Consider the following 17,836-nt stretch of genomic DNA (forward strand, 5'->3'; position numbering starts at 1 on the left):
ACTATTTAGTATTTTAGTAAAATTACGTTGAAATAAAAAATATTTACTGCCCCCAACCCAATGGCAACTAAAAATTAGAAAAAAATACATTAATATGCGAATTTCTTTTGTAAGGGAAATATAATACCTTATAGAACTTGAATAAATAAATTCGGTTTAAATTGGAAAATATTTTCTGGTTTCACAAAGCAATTAAACATTTTCCTTAAGAAAAGTATACTAAAACATTCTTTTTATAACAAAATAGCCTAACTTATCCGTCTCCCTGACGTCACCCAAGTTTTTTAACACTAAAATAAATATAAAGCATAGTACAAAATTAGGTATATAAATATTACAAAAATATGGTAAAAGCATTCTATTCGAAGATCTCTTCCGATTTAGCATTAAAGTGAGGCATAGTTTTTCTGGAATCAATTCGAGTTTTTATAAATTCATCCCTCGAATACTCTCCACAAACTGCTAGAGAAGCTTGTGTCACAAGCTTGACACATCGTTCTACACATAGTTTGTGGCAGTGATATTTCTCAATCTCAATATTAAAAGGGTCTAAGTTAGGATTCTTAATAAAATCCCGCAGATTGTCACTCGAAAATCTAGAGAATATAGGTGGTTCTGTAAGGTGATATTCTTGTTAGTTAATTAACTCAAAGTAGTCTTTTGAATCAAAATTTTTATAGGAGAAAGTTTGAGGACCCTCACGTTTTTTGATTTGGTCACTGGCAAACTTCTTTTGATGCCCAAGGGGTAGATCATTTGAATGTCGCAGACATACAAACCACTGAAGCGGTTTTTTAAGATGTTCTTCTAACAGCCGATTACATCACCCTTAACGCCAGTATTTACGACTGTTTTGTCACATGCAGTAGCTGGATTTGATACTTTCTGATATACCAGACAGCGGATACCCATATCCTAAATATTTGCACCCTGGCTCATGCACAACTGTTATGTGTTCTTCCACGATCGACTGACCATAGAACTTGGTACTTACTGTTTTTTACTTGAGCTAAAATTTCGTCTTTGCGTCGGTAACTTTCTTCTTTTACCGTTGTTCTCTCTGATTATATTTGTTTTTGTTTTCCCTATCAAACGAGTATATCATCATTTTTTTGGGACCTCTTTGATTTAATAGAAATTAGCGCTTATGCAGAGGCACTTTTTGAGATTTGCTATATAGTTAATCAGAGTGTCACACTTGCATGCTGCAAGATCGAAACGTGTAGTTTTACCTTTGTTCAAAAGCTTCTGTTTTTTTTTACAAAAGCATTGAATTTTATTTTTGCAAAATTCACTGTTTTGCCTTTTCTTAAATGGTTTCAATAGTTTCATATTTTTATCATGATAGGCTTTTAAAAGCTGAATAATTCTTGCATGTTAAATTATTGGAATTAAAGCCTTTTTCCATCTTTCCTCCAATTTAATTGCAACCTGTTTGGCAATACCAGAAAATTCTGGCTTTTTCTTGCTGAGTTTTTTATCCTCTTGCAATCACAATACTTTATCGCTTGTTTGTATTTCGGTACAACATTTTCAGGTATATTTGGTGGTTGCCCAAAAATGGGGCGGTCCACAGCACATCTTGATTTTATTCCCCATGGTCCTGGTTTATCTATTTTAAAAATCTTTAATTTACAAACAACAATAATAACAAAGTAAGGCATCGCACCAAACATAAGTGAAAATTACACGCACGGACTCACGAAGAGGGACATTTCAAAGGGGTTGGGGAGACTGAAAAAACAAATAAAATTTTAAATATCGTTTAAATTTGTAATTGACAACCTTTTAAGTTTTCTTCAATGGATCTTAGATCGAGTTAGCACATATTTTATTCCAAATAATATAAATTGAAATTTCCATAAAAATCAGATATTTAACAAAATTCAAGGTCGTTGGGGGGACAGAAAATTTGCTTAGAAAAAAAATTAAAAATACTAATATGCTGAAAAATAACACTAGCAACTTTTTCACGCTATTAGATATAACATTTCCAACTTTTATTTTTCCGATGCACCCTAGTGGACATAACCGCTATTGAATTGTTTTGTTTTGTTGTTAATTTTGTTTTGTTTTGTTAATTTTAGTGTATTTGATATGTTTAATTAAAAAACCTTCAAAGCAGTGTTTTTATTTACAGCTCTTACAAGAAAACAGATATTCGGTTACTTCAAAAAACAAAACCTTAGTGATACCTCCAGGATAATACAAAAAGAGTATGAAACAAAACCAGCCCTTCAATTTTTCCAAAGAATTTTTTAAAATTAGGAAAAATTATAACTTTTATATTGACCCCCGTATAATGCCATCTAAGCAAACAATTTGTGTTACCGGAATAATAACGAACGACAACAATACATGTACCTACAAACTGATGCAAGAATCTTGAAAATCGGAGTACATATATAAGAAAGTTATATATTGTCAAACTTAATCAAAAATTTTGGGTGGCGGAAGCTTGTGCCGGTGAGTGTATATTACAATATGTATAAAATAGAAACACTGAGAAATTACAGACGTAATCTATTCCTTTGATTATAACCATAAATGAAATATAAAATTTATTTGCTTATATGTAACAAGCTACATCTAAGACAGATCCTTGTAATTGTGCATACCAATCTCTTTGATCTCATTCACGTTGCATTGGAATCGTATAATCGTATTTCATCATTGACCTAATAGCACACATATCAACACTGTGTTCTTGATTTTTTTATTAAATACCGCTACCACTAATCCTTTGAAAAGCTTCCCCAACGTCTCCAAACAACCACCGACGAAAAGCGCCCCGACGCATGCCGTCATGCGCTCCGTCCAACTCTCGGCGCAACGGCAGTGCAGAAAAATTGCTCTGTAGTTGTTCCTGCAAAACACATAATTGTGTACAGACCGCGAAACACACTGTGTACAGACTGCTTGCTTTCGTTTGTTAGTGCTAATTTGTGACAATTTCAGGGTGTCTATGGTGATTGGATGCTACTAGTGCTTACGGTAAGCCTTACCATGTAATAATGAGCTGTAAATTTGGAGTAGATGACGGGAACAGGTATCGCAGCGATCGAAGTGGTTGTTTTCGTGATAGTGACTAGGTTGGCGGTAGACTGGCTGTCAAACTGGAGAGAAGATTATGTAAAAATATATAACCTTTAGGAAAATAGTCATTTACTGTAGTAATTTTTTAAACATTTAGGTTTTGAGTCAGTAAATCTTAATTTTTCGCTATTAATAAATAACAAATACCACACATTAAAACTAATAGACACTTAAATAATAGCTGTCCATTCTTTGTTATGCTATTGGTAAAAACCACATTTTAATCAAATTAAAATATTAAAAACACAATCTAAAATAATAATATAGTAGATCCTTTTTAGTAAGCCAAACCAGGTAGATTATTCACTTAAAAATAATACTTGAAAAACTTGTTAAAGCCTGTAAAAGTCACTCATATTTCGTATTATTCTACTTATAGTCTTGTTTCTGGGATCAGTTCTACTGTTATTCATTTTGTCCTTTTTTGCTAAGAGGTACAATTTGTATAATATTTTTTGAAGGTTAGTTCATATTTTTCTATTTATCAGGTTATTTCTGGTACCTCACTATTATCTTATATAAAAAAAGGTATATAAAAAGTACCGTTTCCTTTTTGTAGCAGTCTGTATGCATTTTTTTTCTGGCATCCTAGCTCATACTACTTTTCTTCTGCAAGTGCTGTGTCCCAATGGACGTTAGATCTTACTCTCCTTGCTCTAATGGTCCTTACTCTCTTTACTCCATCTACCGCTGCTCTAAATAATTCTAATAAACTCTGTTATAACCAGTCCATGAAATTTTTTAACTATGGCACTCTCCTTCTTCCTATATCCCTTTCTGCTCTTTTCTTTCCGTGTGTTATCAACCTCAGCATTTCATAGCGCTGTCTCTTCATTGAGTGTTCCAGATATTGCAGTTTCCTTATATTATTGTGTTTCTTATTTCGTGTTCTTTGCCGATTTCTTGCAATTTTCCAGTATTTGTTTTCTTCTTTCTATGTTTCCGTGCTTATGTATTTTAAGCATACTTCTGTAACACCACGTCATGTCAAATGACTGTAGCTTATGTACGCCTCCTTGCTTTAGAGTTCAGCTTTCAAATACATATCTTAATATCGAAAACACCAAAAATCTCAGAGCTCTTAATCTCAGCTCTAATTTAAGGTCGTTATTGTAGAGAATTGTTTTCATTTTTACAAAAGCATTACTTGATATTACTATCCGTGTCGCTATTTCTTTCGTTTCATCATTATTTTCTGCAATCCAGGTTCCCAGATATTTTATTTATTAACTCTTTCTATAGACACTTCGTAATAATCATATTATGCTTGATCTTTTTTACTCAGTTTTAGTCCATATTTTAACAGAAAATGCTTTTCTTCTTTAAGAGCAGTTGGAGTTTTTCAGCAGGATTTGCTATAATCATGGTATCAATAATTAAAATTCCTTCACTTTCTAAAAAAAGTAAAGCTTCTTTTAAAGTAGATTCATCATATACATTAAATAGTAATGGATACATAATACATTTCCGCCTAATTCCTTTCATAATGTCAATTTCTGAATTGAGTTCATGATATATTACACTTTTGCCCTTCGATTCCCATAAAGGTTTGTTATTAGTCTTAAATCCCTTTTGTCTATATTTTTGTCTTTAGAATTTGGACTAATTTTTCAAGTTTAGCTTTGTCAAATCCTTTTTCTAAATTAACGTAACAAACATTCACATTCACATTTATAGCCATGCATTTCTAAGCTATCACAGTAAAAGCAAATAGAGCATCTATGGTTCGTAGTCCGTTTCTGAATCCAAACTGACAATCATCTATTTTGTTCATCCAATTTTTTGTCTTTACGACCATGTACCTACTATTTTCAGTGCAGAAAAGCTGCTCTGTAGATCTTCTTGCAAAACACATAATTGTGTACAGACCTCGAAACACACTGTGTACAGACTGCTTGCTTTCGTCTGTTAGTGCTAATTTGTGACAATTTCAGGATATTTATGGTGATTGAATGCTACTAATGCTTACGATAAGCCTTACCATGTAATACTGAGCTGTAAATTTGGAGTAGATGACGGGAAAAGGTATCGCAGTGATCGAAGTGGTTGTTTTCGTGATAGTGACTAGGTTGGCGTTAGACTGGCTGTCAAATTGGAGAGAAGATTATGTAGAAATATATAACCTTTAGGAAAATGGTCATTTACTGTAGTAATTTTTTTAACATTTAGGTTTTGGGTCAGTAAATCTTAGTTTACTCGCTATTAATAAATAGCAAATACCAAACTTTAAAATTAAAACACACTTAAATAATAGCTGTTCATTCATTGTTATACTATTAGTAAAAACTATATTTTAATCAAATTAAAATATTAAAAACACAATCTAATATACTAATGTGGTAGAACCTTTGTAGTAAGTAAAACTAGGTGGATTATTCACTTAAAAATAATACTTGAAAAACTTGTTAATGCCTGTAAAAGCCACTCATATTTCGTATGCTTCTACTTTAGTCTTGTTTCTGGGACTAGTTCTACCTATATTCATTTTGTCCTTTTTTGCTAAGAGGTACTATTTATATAGTATTGTTTGAAGGTTAGTTCGTATCTTTCTATTTTCAGGTTGTTTCTGGTATTTACACAATGATTATTCTATATAAAAAAAGTTGTTCGTCTTTTTTGTGTCCCAGCAGCTCAACGGAAAAAGTTATATAGATTCAGTAACTCCTTGCCTCAAAATGTCAAAAGTACCGTTTCCTTTTTGTAGCAGTCTCTATGCTTTTTTTTCTGGCATCCTAGCTTCATACCTCATTTTTTTCTGCAAGTGCTGTGTCCCAGTGGACGTTAGATATCCTCCTCACTATCTTTACTTCATCTACCGTTGCTCTAAACAGTTCTATTAAACTCTGTTATAACCAGTCCATGAAATTTTTTAACTGTGGCACTCTCCTTCTTCCTATGTCCATTTTTCCTCTTATCTTTCCGTGTGTTATTAATCTTAGCATTTCATAGCGCTGTCCCTTCATTACGTGTCCGAGGTATTGACGTTTCCTTATATTATTGTGTTTCTTATTTCGTATTCTTTGCCCATTTCTCGCAATTTTCCACTATTTGTTTTCTTCTTTCCATGTTTCCGTGCTACTGTAGTTTATGGATACTTCTGTAACACCACGCCATGTCAAATGACTGTAGCTTATATACGCCTCCTTGCTTTAGTGTCTAGCTTCCAAATTCATATCGTAATATGCAAAACGCCAAAAATCGCAAAACTCTTATTTTCAGCTCTAATGTAAGGTGGTTATTGTAGAGAATTGTTTTCATTTTTACAAAAGCATTATTTGATATTTCTATCCGGGTCGTTATTTCTCTTCTTGCATCATTATTTTCTGAAATACAGATTCCCAGATATTTTATTTATTAGCTTTTTCTATAGATACTTTCTAATTATCATTGGCTTGATTTTTATATTTAGTTTTAGTCCCTATTTTCACATGAAATGCTTTTCTTGTTTAATAGTAGTTGCAGTTTTTCAGCAAAATTCGCTATAATCATGGTATCATTAATTATTATTCCTTCACTTTCTAAGGAAATAATGCTTCTTTAAAAGTAGATTCACCATATACATTGAATAGTAATGGATACGTAATACATCCCCGCCTAAGTCCTCTCATAATGTCAATTTCTGAATTGAGTTCATGATATATTACACTTTTGCTCTTTGATTCCCGTAAAGGTTTGTTATTAGTCTTAAATTCCTTTTGTCTAAATTTTTGTCTTTCGAATTTGGACTAATTTTTTATGTTTAGCTTTGTCAAATCCTTTTTCAAAATCAACGTAATAAACATTCACATTCACATTTATAGCCATGCATTTCTAAGCAATCACAGTAAAAGCAAATAGAGCCTCTGTGATTCTTAGTCCGTTTCTGAATTTAAACTGTCAATCATCTATTTTTGTTCATCCAATTTTTTGTCTATACGACCATGTACCTACTATTTTCAGTGCAGAAAAACTGCTCTGGAGTTCTTCTTGCAAAACACATAATTGTGTACAGACCGCGAAACACACTGTGCACAGACTGCTTGCTTTCGTTTGTTAGTACTAATTTGTGACAATTTCAGGGTGTCTATGGTGATTGCATGCTACTAGTGCTTACGGTAAGCCTTACCATGTAATACTGAGCGGTAAATTTAGAGTAGATGACGGGAACAGGTATCGCTGCGATCAAAGTGGTTGTTTTCGTGATAGTGACTAGGTTGGCGGTAGACTGGCTGTCAAACTGGAGAGAAGATTATGTAAAAATAACCTTTAGGAAAATAGTCATTTACTGTAGTAATTTTTTAAACCTTTAGGTTTTGGGTCAGTAAATCTTAGTTTACTCCCTATTAATAAATAACAAATACCAAACTTTAAAATTAAATGACACTTAAATAATTGCTGTCCATTTTTTGTTATGCTATTGGTAAAAACCATATTTTAATCAAATTAAAATATTAAAAACACAATCTAAAATACTAATATAGTAGATCCTTTGTAGTAAGCAAAACCCAAGTAGATTATTCACTTAAAAATAATACTTAAAAAACTTGTTAAAGCCTGTTAAAGCCACTCATATTTCGTATTCTTCGACTTATAGTCTGGTTTCTAGGAACAATTCTACTGATACTTATTTTGTCCTTTTTTGCTAAGAGGTACAATTTGTATAGTATTGTTTGAAGGTTAATTCATATCTTTCTATTTTTGAGGTTGTTTCTGGTACCATCTTTATAAAAAAAGTTATTCGTCTTTTTTGTGTCCCAGCAGCTCAACGGAAAAAGGTATATAGATTGAGTAACTCCTTGCCTCAAAATAACGGTAATAGTTTAATAATTTTTTATCGTGGAAGTACCGTTTCCCTTTTTCCTTTTTGTAGCATTCTATATGCTTTTTTTTTTCTGGTATCCTAGCTTTACACCTTATTTTTCTTATGTAAGTGCTGTGTCCCAATGGACGTTAGATATCCTCCTCACTATCTTTACTACATCTATCGCTGCTCTAAACAGTTCTATTAAACTCTGTTACAACTAGTCCATAACATTTTTTTACTAGGGCACTCTCCTTCTTCCATATCCCTTTCTCCTCTTATTTTTCCGTGTGTTATCAATCTTAGCTTTTCATAGCGCTGTCCTTTCATTACGTGTCCCAGATATTGCAGTGTGCTTATATTATTCTGTTTATTATTTCGTCTTCTTTGCCATTTCTCGCAATTTTCCAGTATTTGCTTTCTTCTCTCTATGTTTCCGTGCTTCTGTAGTTTAAGCATACTTCTGTAGCACCACGTCATGTCAAAGAACTGTAGATTTCGATGGTTTTTGCTTCAATGTTCAGCTTTTAAACCTTTGTATATTTTAATATCGAAAACACAAAAAGATCAGAGCTCTTACTATCAGCTCTAATTTAAAGCCTTTATTGTAGATAATTGTTTTCATTTTTACAAATATTGATATTTCTATCCTGACCCTTATTTCTCTTATTTGATCATTATTGCCAGAAATCCAGGTTCCCAGATATTTTTATTTACATATTAACTCTTTTTATAACGTACCTACTTTGTTATTATCATATATGTTTAGTTTTATAATAATTTTTAGTCCATACTTTTCACAGAAACTGCTTTTCTTGTCACTAGTAGTTGGAGTTTTTTATCAGAACTTGCTGTAATCACGGTATCACCTGCAAATCTTCTGTTGATTGTAGTTGTTCTGTTAATTATAATTTCTTTACTTTCTAAACCGAAGTAATGCTTCTTCATAAGTAGATTCACGATATACGTTGAATAATAATGTAGACCTTATACATTCCTGCCTTACTCTTCCCCTGATATCAATTTCCAAACTGAGTTCGTCATGTATGTGCTCTTTTATTTCCGTAAAGGTTTTTTATTAGTCTTAAATATTCCTTTTGTCTATATTCTTGGTGCTTAGATTTAGGACTAACATTTCGCGTTCAATTTTGTCAAATGTTTTTTTTTAATCAACGTAATATACATGCATATTCAGATTCGTTTACATGCATCTATTTAAGCTAAATTTTTCATTTCTAAAAATGATACGAGCCGTCTCACCGTGCCTCGGAGAGCACGTTAAGCCGTCGATCCCCCTGGGCTAGTGTACATCGACATTAGTTACTTGAAACAGGGTTAAAGATGTAAATGGCACCGGAACAATCCGAAAGGATCTCCCCGGTAAAAATGCCATAAGATATTATTATTATTATTAAAACTATCACACTAAAAGCAAACAAAACCTCTCTGGTTTTTAGTCAGTTTTGGAATTCAAACTATCATCTATTTGTTCTTCCAGTTTTTTGATTATACGACCATGTACTATTTTCAAGGATAATTTAATTATCTAGTTTACAACCAATTTTCGACTGGAATGAGAAATTCAGTTTTTTGTTAATTTTTGCTCTCTGAATATGAATATGATGATAAAAAGTTTCTAACACGTAAGATTTTTGAGTTATGATTTTTTCAAAAAAAAATGAGTTACAATTTTTGAGTTATGAGTATTTTACTAATTTTTTTTTAAATACTCATTTGTAATATATCGATGAGTGATGTTATCAAATTAACGTTTTTCCTAAAAATTGTGCATAATTTGACAACACTGGGATATCTAATGTCTACGAATAACACATTAACATTTAAATAAAGAATAAACCAAAGACAAATCCTTAATCAGTAAACCTACCCATTTAAACTTATTAGTTCTAAACCGTTTTAACGACTGGTACTTCTGCATGACAAGTGTCTGGGTTTCCAAGGAAAGGTAAGCATAAAATTGAATATCCAGATATTATCTCAGCAATAAAACCTGTTTTCCATGGAGAAGATTTACCAGTTCCAGGACCCATGGCAAATTGGGAAGAAGATTTGAAAATGTATGGCGATAAAAGTAGACCCGATGATGTATCAGAAAATGATGATTATTATTTTCCCGAAAGCGACGAAAAAGCACCTTATTGCATTCAACAAGCCGAATTGCATGATTTAGTTCAAGACCTTCACTTGCCAAAAGGACATGCTTAACTCTAGGTTCTACATTACAATAATGGATTTTTTTAAATGGAATTTACTAGCCAGTAAAACTTACAATATTTAGGAACCATAATCAGGAGCTATCCTAGTTTTTTACTATGTAGGATAAAATGTGTGTTTGTATTAATCCACATAGTGTTATGGGAAAATTGGGACAGGCAGAAAATTGTGTTTGACTTACTATGGTTTTTTTCTCTAGTTCTGAACTTATGTGTATATAGTATAAAATAATTTATATAATAAACAGCAATATTTGATGCATTCTATAACTCAACATCTAACATTTCACCTGACAAGAAAATGTACATATGCGTGGATCCATACGCAGAACTGCACGGCACGTTAAGAAGAAGATAATTCAAAATTTATACGTGGTGGAAAATTTTAGTGTTTGAATTCGCATTCAGGACGCTTTAAACTCCCCGGTACAGCAATTCTAACATCAGTCGCATTTTTTGTTGACTAGTGTTATGATTTATTGTTATTGTTTTGTATTGACTGCAGTCTTTAGCGATAGTTTTTAGGGATAGCTCAAAAGGAGGAGAGTAATCTTTCTTTTGGATTAAGGCGTGTTTTGTATATTGTGTTAAAGTGTACTAAAATCATATTTTATCTATTAAGTTTTCTTCTGTTATTTGGACAGGACCTACTTCCTTGCCATTTTGGTTGTTCTTACGTTCATTTTAATTTTTTATTTAATATCTTTAAACCCGCAAAATCTTTTAATTCCACTGCGTCTGTTCTGTTCTATTGTCTTTGAATTACTCATTGATGTATTCTGTCCATCTCTTTAATTTTTTTAGTATTTAACGACAGTTAAAAAAATTTAAAGTTTTAATACTTTTTTGGGATGGATATTTTAAGTGACTGCCTCAGGCAGATATAAGAACAATAATTTATGGTGGTTATTACAAAACTAGCCAGAAATACTTACACAAATACTATAATATAATATAGAATGGTAAAAAATTTTTGTAAGTTTTAATACTTTTTTGATTCAGATATTTAAGATGACTGCCTCAGACAGATATAAGATCAAAATTTATGGTGGTTATTACAAAATTAGCCAGAAATACTAACACAAATACTATATTATACACAAGTACTGACTAATTTTTTAATAACCACCATAAATTGTTCTTATATCTGTCTGAGGAAGTCACTAAAAATATCTAAACCAAAAAGTATTAAAACTTTAAAATTTCGTTAAATACTAAAGAGAAATTAAAAAGATGGACAAAATACAGCAATGAGTAATTCAAAGACAGTAGAATAGGACAGATGGAAGTAGAATTAGAAGATGGTGTAATTTTAAAGATATTTAAAGAGAAAATTAAAATGACAGTCAGAACAGCCAAAATGGCAAGGAGGTAGGTCCTGACCAAATAAAAGAAGAAAACTTAATGGATAAAATATATGTTTCCACTTTTAGACAGAGATTAAAATCATATTTCCTTCTAGTCTTTCCATCAAAACCCGAATATTTTTGATCGAATTTATCACTATTTAAAATAATATCCTGCGTTTCCACGTGTATGAAAATTATTATCATTTTATACGATAGTTTTATCGTTGTCCGCAACGTACGACTGTACGCATACCATAATACTAAAATAGGTGATAGTTTCACTTGATGCTCTGATTATCGTCTTAAGTAATTAAAATTATAATATATCATAATAGGTCTGGATCCCGCGTACCAAAAAAAATCGATTAATAGCAAGCTGAAAATTTGTTAATAGCTTAAGGGTGTCTAGTCGGACAAACTTTGATATATTCTAACACTGGAACAGGGGAAGTTTTAATTGTGGAACAGATTAAAAATTTGGAATGTCAGACTACGAAAACATCAGATGTATTTTGTCCGACAGAAGTTCCAATTGATTTGTTACCCTTTCATTAAACTCTCATGCAAAAATCAGACTGCTATTACTAACCAACATGATTTCTGCCATTTGACATGTTCTTCGTGTTCCACTCATTAAAATGCCCAGTTGGTGATACACACCAGTCTGATTTTTGCATGAGAATCTAATGAAAGAGCAACAAATCAATTGGAAGTTCTGCCCGACAAAAGACATCTGACGTTTTCGTAGTCTGACGTTCCAAATTTTTAACCTGTTTCACCATTAAAACTTCCCCTGTTCCAGTGTTCTCATATATCAAAGTTTGTCCGACTAGACACCGTTAAGCTATTAATCAAATTTTTTTCTTATGCGGGATCCAGACCTATAATACGTTAAAATTATAATTAGCATGTCTCCTCACTACACCGAGAGAAAAAAATTCTTGACATAAAGAAACTTTATTAATATTTAAGAAAGATCGACTTGGCATATTGCCTAAGAAATATATCTTTGTATGTAAGATATAATTTTCTAAAATATTTCAAATAAATTTTAATTAACCCAAATAAATATATCTTAAACATGATTGAACTATCACTTTCTTGCAAATTTCAAACCCATTTGTCAGAAAGAAATTATACTTGTCATAAGAATATATTTTCTTGGCATTACAAAACTCTTCTTTCTGAGAAATAATATTTCTTAGTAAGGAATATTGTTATTGTAAGGTACCGCTATTAATTAATGCATTTAATGTTAAGAAATATATTTCGCATAAATAATTGTATATTTAGAATTAAGTTACAATTCTTAAAAATAAAGTGATATTACATACGGCGAAATAAACCATTCTGTTAAGGTAAAATTATTCTTTATTAGATAATAAAAACAGGATATAAAACTTTAGATATTAATACATACAAATAATTTATCCACTCTTAAACCACTGGCTTCTATACAATAATAAAAGGATGGAGAGGCAAATCCAACTTCCTTAATTTTTCTTTCTTTTTGTTAATAGCACTTTGTATATCAGCAATTACCTAAAACAAAACCGTTATGTAGAAAGAGTAAACTTATTTTAATAAAAACATTTTTATAAGGATATAAGTACCTACATACTTATTTTGACAAAAGGAAATGCAAAAAAAAGAACAAATACACGGGCCCACATAAAAACTATTAATGTTTTGGTATAAGAACGGTAGGTATCAGTAAAACAGTCTACAATCCAAAAACATTTCTTGGTATTTCAACAAATAATAATCAATCATATTTAGTTCAAACATGGCTTTATTTATCCTACCCTCTTTGTTAATTTTTTTCTTTTTTTATATGAAATATTAATTATTTATCTGTATAATAGTAAGTAACACAATAGACATTGTTTAGCTAAAACAATAAGAAAAATACAACCAATGTAAAACATTGAAGCAGACAAATATTGTAATTTTATTTATTTATATAATCCAAAAGATACAGCAAACCTAATCATTAAGAAATTTTATTACGGGAAAGTATTATTAGGTTACATCTTAAGTCATTTAATACATATTAACTAATTCACGATTTTCGGCAATAAAAGTTCTTAACCGTCAAGATGTTTCTTTTAGAGTAACTAATATTTCTTTATGACTAGTGTGACCAACTAGCCCGAAAAATCCGGGACATGACCCGAATTACGAAGTTGTGTCCCGGCGTCCAGGACAAGGCTTCCGGGCCATCCGAATTTTCAACTTTTTAGTAAAAATCTATATTTTCGTTTTTATTCTAAGAATTTATATCAAATTAAATTGTTGAGACGAAAAAAAATTTTTATCGTGGTATAAATTTTAATAGTTCTATGAAAGAAAACGAAAACTGTGGAATTTTTTTTATTTGTGTTTTAATTATCGTCTTCCGAAAAGACCATTCAAAAACAATAATAATTCATGTCACAATGAATCATGCCTAGTAGTCTAAGAGCTAGTGAACCCTCCTACTAACGGTCGTCCTGTAAGGCTAGAAATTTTTCTAGTGATAATTCATAGCACACCAAGGCTAAAAACCATGACCTGGCAGGCCTCAGTGGTGCACGTGTATCTACCAGGTGAATCGAAAAGTGCAAATTTAGGAGGAAAAATAAACTTTCTCCTGTAAGGTTTAAATTTAAGTATGTGTTGGAGTAAGTCATTCAGAAGAAATGTGTACAATGACAGGCGATTCTGAAGAGCATAAGACCTTGCCAGGCGAGGGGAAAGATTGGGGGTTTTTCCTAAAATTATTCTTTTGCATCGAACAAATTTTTTTTTAGGTTTTTTGAATCATTCCAAACAGAAAACGTCTTTAGTGATTTTTCTCTAAAGTTAATAGTTTTTGTTATATAAGCGATTGAAAATTTTGAAAATTGCGAAATCGGCCATTTTTAACCCTAAATCGGACATTTATCTACAAATTTCAATGTTTCCAAGATACGTAGATATTCTTTAAACATTGATTGATGAAATCCCGAAGAGTTTTCTGCAATAAAATATCGAAAACCCCTTTGTTTTTTTAATTGCTAATCAAGCAGGTGCGACACTGTAGTATAAGTGAGGACGTTTGAGTTTGCATAAATTCATTATCTCAAGAATGGGCAAATTTCAAGAGAAATCCTCAGACAGGTCGATTTTTATTTTTAAATTAGGACTTTTTGGCATATATATAATACTAGTGACGTCATCCATCTAAGCGTGATGACGTAATCGATGATTTTTTTAAATAAGAGTAGGTGTTGTGTGATAGCTCATTTGAAAGGTTATTGAATTTTCTATTCACTAATATAAACACTAACATAATTATTTATACAGGGTGTACAAAAACTTTTTTTTTATTAAATTAACTTGGATCAAATTTGACAAATAGAAGAAAAAATTTTTTTTGTACACCCTGTATAAATAAATATGTTAATGTTTATATTACTGAATAGAGAATTAAATAACCTTTCAAATGAGCTATCACACAACCCCTACTCTTATTTAAAAAAATCATCGATTACGTCATCACGCCCAGATGGATGACGTCACTAGTATTATATATATGCCAAAAAGTCCTAATTCAAAAATAAAAATCGACCTGTCTGAGGATTTCTCTTGAAATTTGCCCATTCTCGAGATAATGAATTTATGCAAACTCAAACGTCTTCACTTATACTACAGTGTCGCACACGCTTGATTAGCAATTAAAAAAACAAAGGGGTTTTCGATATTTTATTGCAAAAAGCTCTTCGGGATTTCATCAATCAATGTTTAAAGAATATCTACGTACCTTGGAAACATTGAAATTTTTAGATAAATGTCCGATTTAGGGTTAAAAATGGCCGATTTCTCAATTTTCAAAATTTTCAATCGCTCATATAACAAAAACTATTAACTTCAGAGAAAAATCACTAAAGACGTTTTCTGTTTGAAATGATTCAAAAAACCTAAAAAAAATTTGTTCGATGCAAAAAGAATAATTTTAGGAAAAACCCCTAATCTTTCCCCTCGCCTGGCAAGGTCTTATGCTCTTCAGAATCGCCTGTCATTGTACACATTTCTTCTAAATGACTTACTCAAACACATACTTAAATTTAAACCTTACAGGAGAAAGTTTATTTCACCCCCTAAATTTGCACTTTTCGATTCACCTGGTAGATACACGTGCACCGCTGAGGCCTGCCAGGTCATGGTTTTTAGCCTTGGTGTGCTATGAATTATCACTAGAAAAATTTTTAGCCTTACAGGACGACCGTTAGTCGGAGGGTTCACTAGCTCTTAGACTATAGGCACGCATGCCGCATCGAACGATGTAATTTAATGATTGCTGATGCATCTTTTTTTTCGGTTTTGTCAACTACTTTAAGTAGATAAACCTCTTGAGTTCGTTCGCGAAATATGATTAATTTCCAAACCGTTGCATGCTTTGAGCCAAATTCAAATCTGCTGCGTTGCAATATGATTTTTTTATCTAAACATTTATTTTATTGTCAGTACAGTAATCAGTTTGAATCCGAAAATCGATTAGTGACCATCTCGGAATTATTGTTTTTGACCCGACTTTTTCATTCCAATATATTATTATTGTTAATATGAATATGGAACCAACACACGAAAGTAAAAACAGAAAACGATATTGCACTTTCAATAAAATATTGGAAGAAGAATTTCTATTTTTGAAAAAAAAAAGTAACTCTAACAGTGACATGAAGTGTGATACTTGTGGATCGGAATTTTCGATCGCCCACAGTGGTAGAGCGGATATACTAAGTCACATCAAAAGTGAAAAACACCGAAGAGGTATCTGCTCCGCGTCCAGCAGCAAAAAATTGACTCAATTTTTCAAGCCAACAGCTTCATCGAGCTTTGATTTAGAGACAGCAGCTCGGGAAGGTGTTTGAGCGTATCATTTGATTAAGACCATCAAAAATATCATTGTCAACATAAAAATGTTAAATAACCAATAAAATGATGATATTAGAGTCCTATATTTAAAAAAATAACAAATGGCCCGATTTTCATTCAAAAGTCCCGGATTTTAGGTATTTTTTTTCAGCATTGTCCCGGATTCGACTGAATTGGAGTTGGTCACACTATTTATGACAAATATAGCACACGCCATGTTTGATATAACCTTGAATTGTACGATTGTATATAGAAGACGATACATTCAAGAAACATTATAGTTTATACTTAAGTATACACATTTTTATAAATGAACTTACCTGTATACAGTTCTACCATTTATGGAAGCCCCTAGTTGGTTAATATCTCCTTTCAATATTGTTCTGAAGCTTTATATTATAGATATTCTATTATTATCTCCGAGGTGGAAGTCGAAACGTCAATGAAAGCCATTTTTTAAGTTAAATTGTGGCTTATTTTTCAGTTAGAATAAGATCATTTCTTTCAGAGTTGTCCATCACTATAGATATCTAAAATGCATATAAAGATACTATTATGTTTCTTTTAGAACTACATATTCGGGTATGCAACAATATTATTATTACATCTTAAATAGGTAATCAATTTACTTTTATATACCTATGCACGTGCCTTCAAACTATCCCTTAGATTTTAAAGAAAACCAACAAATAACAAATCCAAAATCCAATTATGAAAGTGAACTAATGCTATGCACGCCATCTTATCTTGCCAAACACTGAGATTAAATCACAAATATAGTGAATAATGGTTACTGCGCAATTCTTTTGTGAAAGAAAATCTCTTTGCAAGTAGCATTTCGGCATTAATGATAAAGTTTTTATTTAATGACCACAGCTACTACAGAGGGTATTTCTGAAGAATTATTTCTTGTGGTCTAAAATATTTATTTGATTGCAAGAAAATTTCTTGTTCACAAACATAAATATGGATTAACTTAACATATATTTCTTATACTGCAAAATATGTGTAGTTTTCAATTTAAGAAACAAAAACTTTAGGATAAGAAAATTAAAATTATCTGTAAGAAATTATTGAGTTGTGTTTAAAAAACTAGTTTCTTTATATGTAAAACGGTATGTCTAAGTTAATATGATATGGTAACTTTTAAGAAAGATAGCTCAAAGAAATCAGTGTTTTTGGAGAAAAGAAATTGTTCTCTCGGTGTAGATATATAGAAACCTATGTATTTAACCCTGGATTACTCGAGTAGCAAAATGTTACATGAGCAGTCGCGTAGGACACATGTGTGTCCCAGTAGAAATCAGGTCTAAAATATATATTCAATTGCTGTTTTAATGTTAAACAAAGTTTGTTCTTGTAAAATGCTTATTAGATAACCTTATAATTTGTTGAAAGCGAATAAATACATTTCAAAAATTAACGTTGGCCAAAAAAATGGTAACCCTAATCCTCTTTTGTAGCGCATTTTAAGCAGA

At 31.5% G+C, this 17,836-nt stretch overlaps 1 protein-coding gene across 1 annotated transcript in view; it reads left to right on the forward strand.

Annotated features, from left to right (window-relative positions):
* The first annotated feature begins 2,875 nt into the window (after positions 1–2,875).
* Positions 2,876–17,836, forward strand: part of LOC126890320 (neurexin-3-like) — a 104,087-nt gene continuing 89,126 nt past the window's right edge. Inside the window, exon 1 of the mRNA XM_050659184.1 lies at positions 2,876–2,994. The gene's annotated coding sequence lies outside the window, so the exon portion shown is untranslated. The remainder of the gene's footprint in view (positions 2,995–17,836) is intronic.

This window comes from Diabrotica virgifera, chromosome 8 (genome assembly GCF_917563875.1).
Source record: "Diabrotica virgifera virgifera chromosome 8, PGI_DIABVI_V3a".
NCBI lineage: Eukaryota > Metazoa > Arthropoda > Insecta > Coleoptera > Chrysomelidae > Diabrotica > Diabrotica virgifera.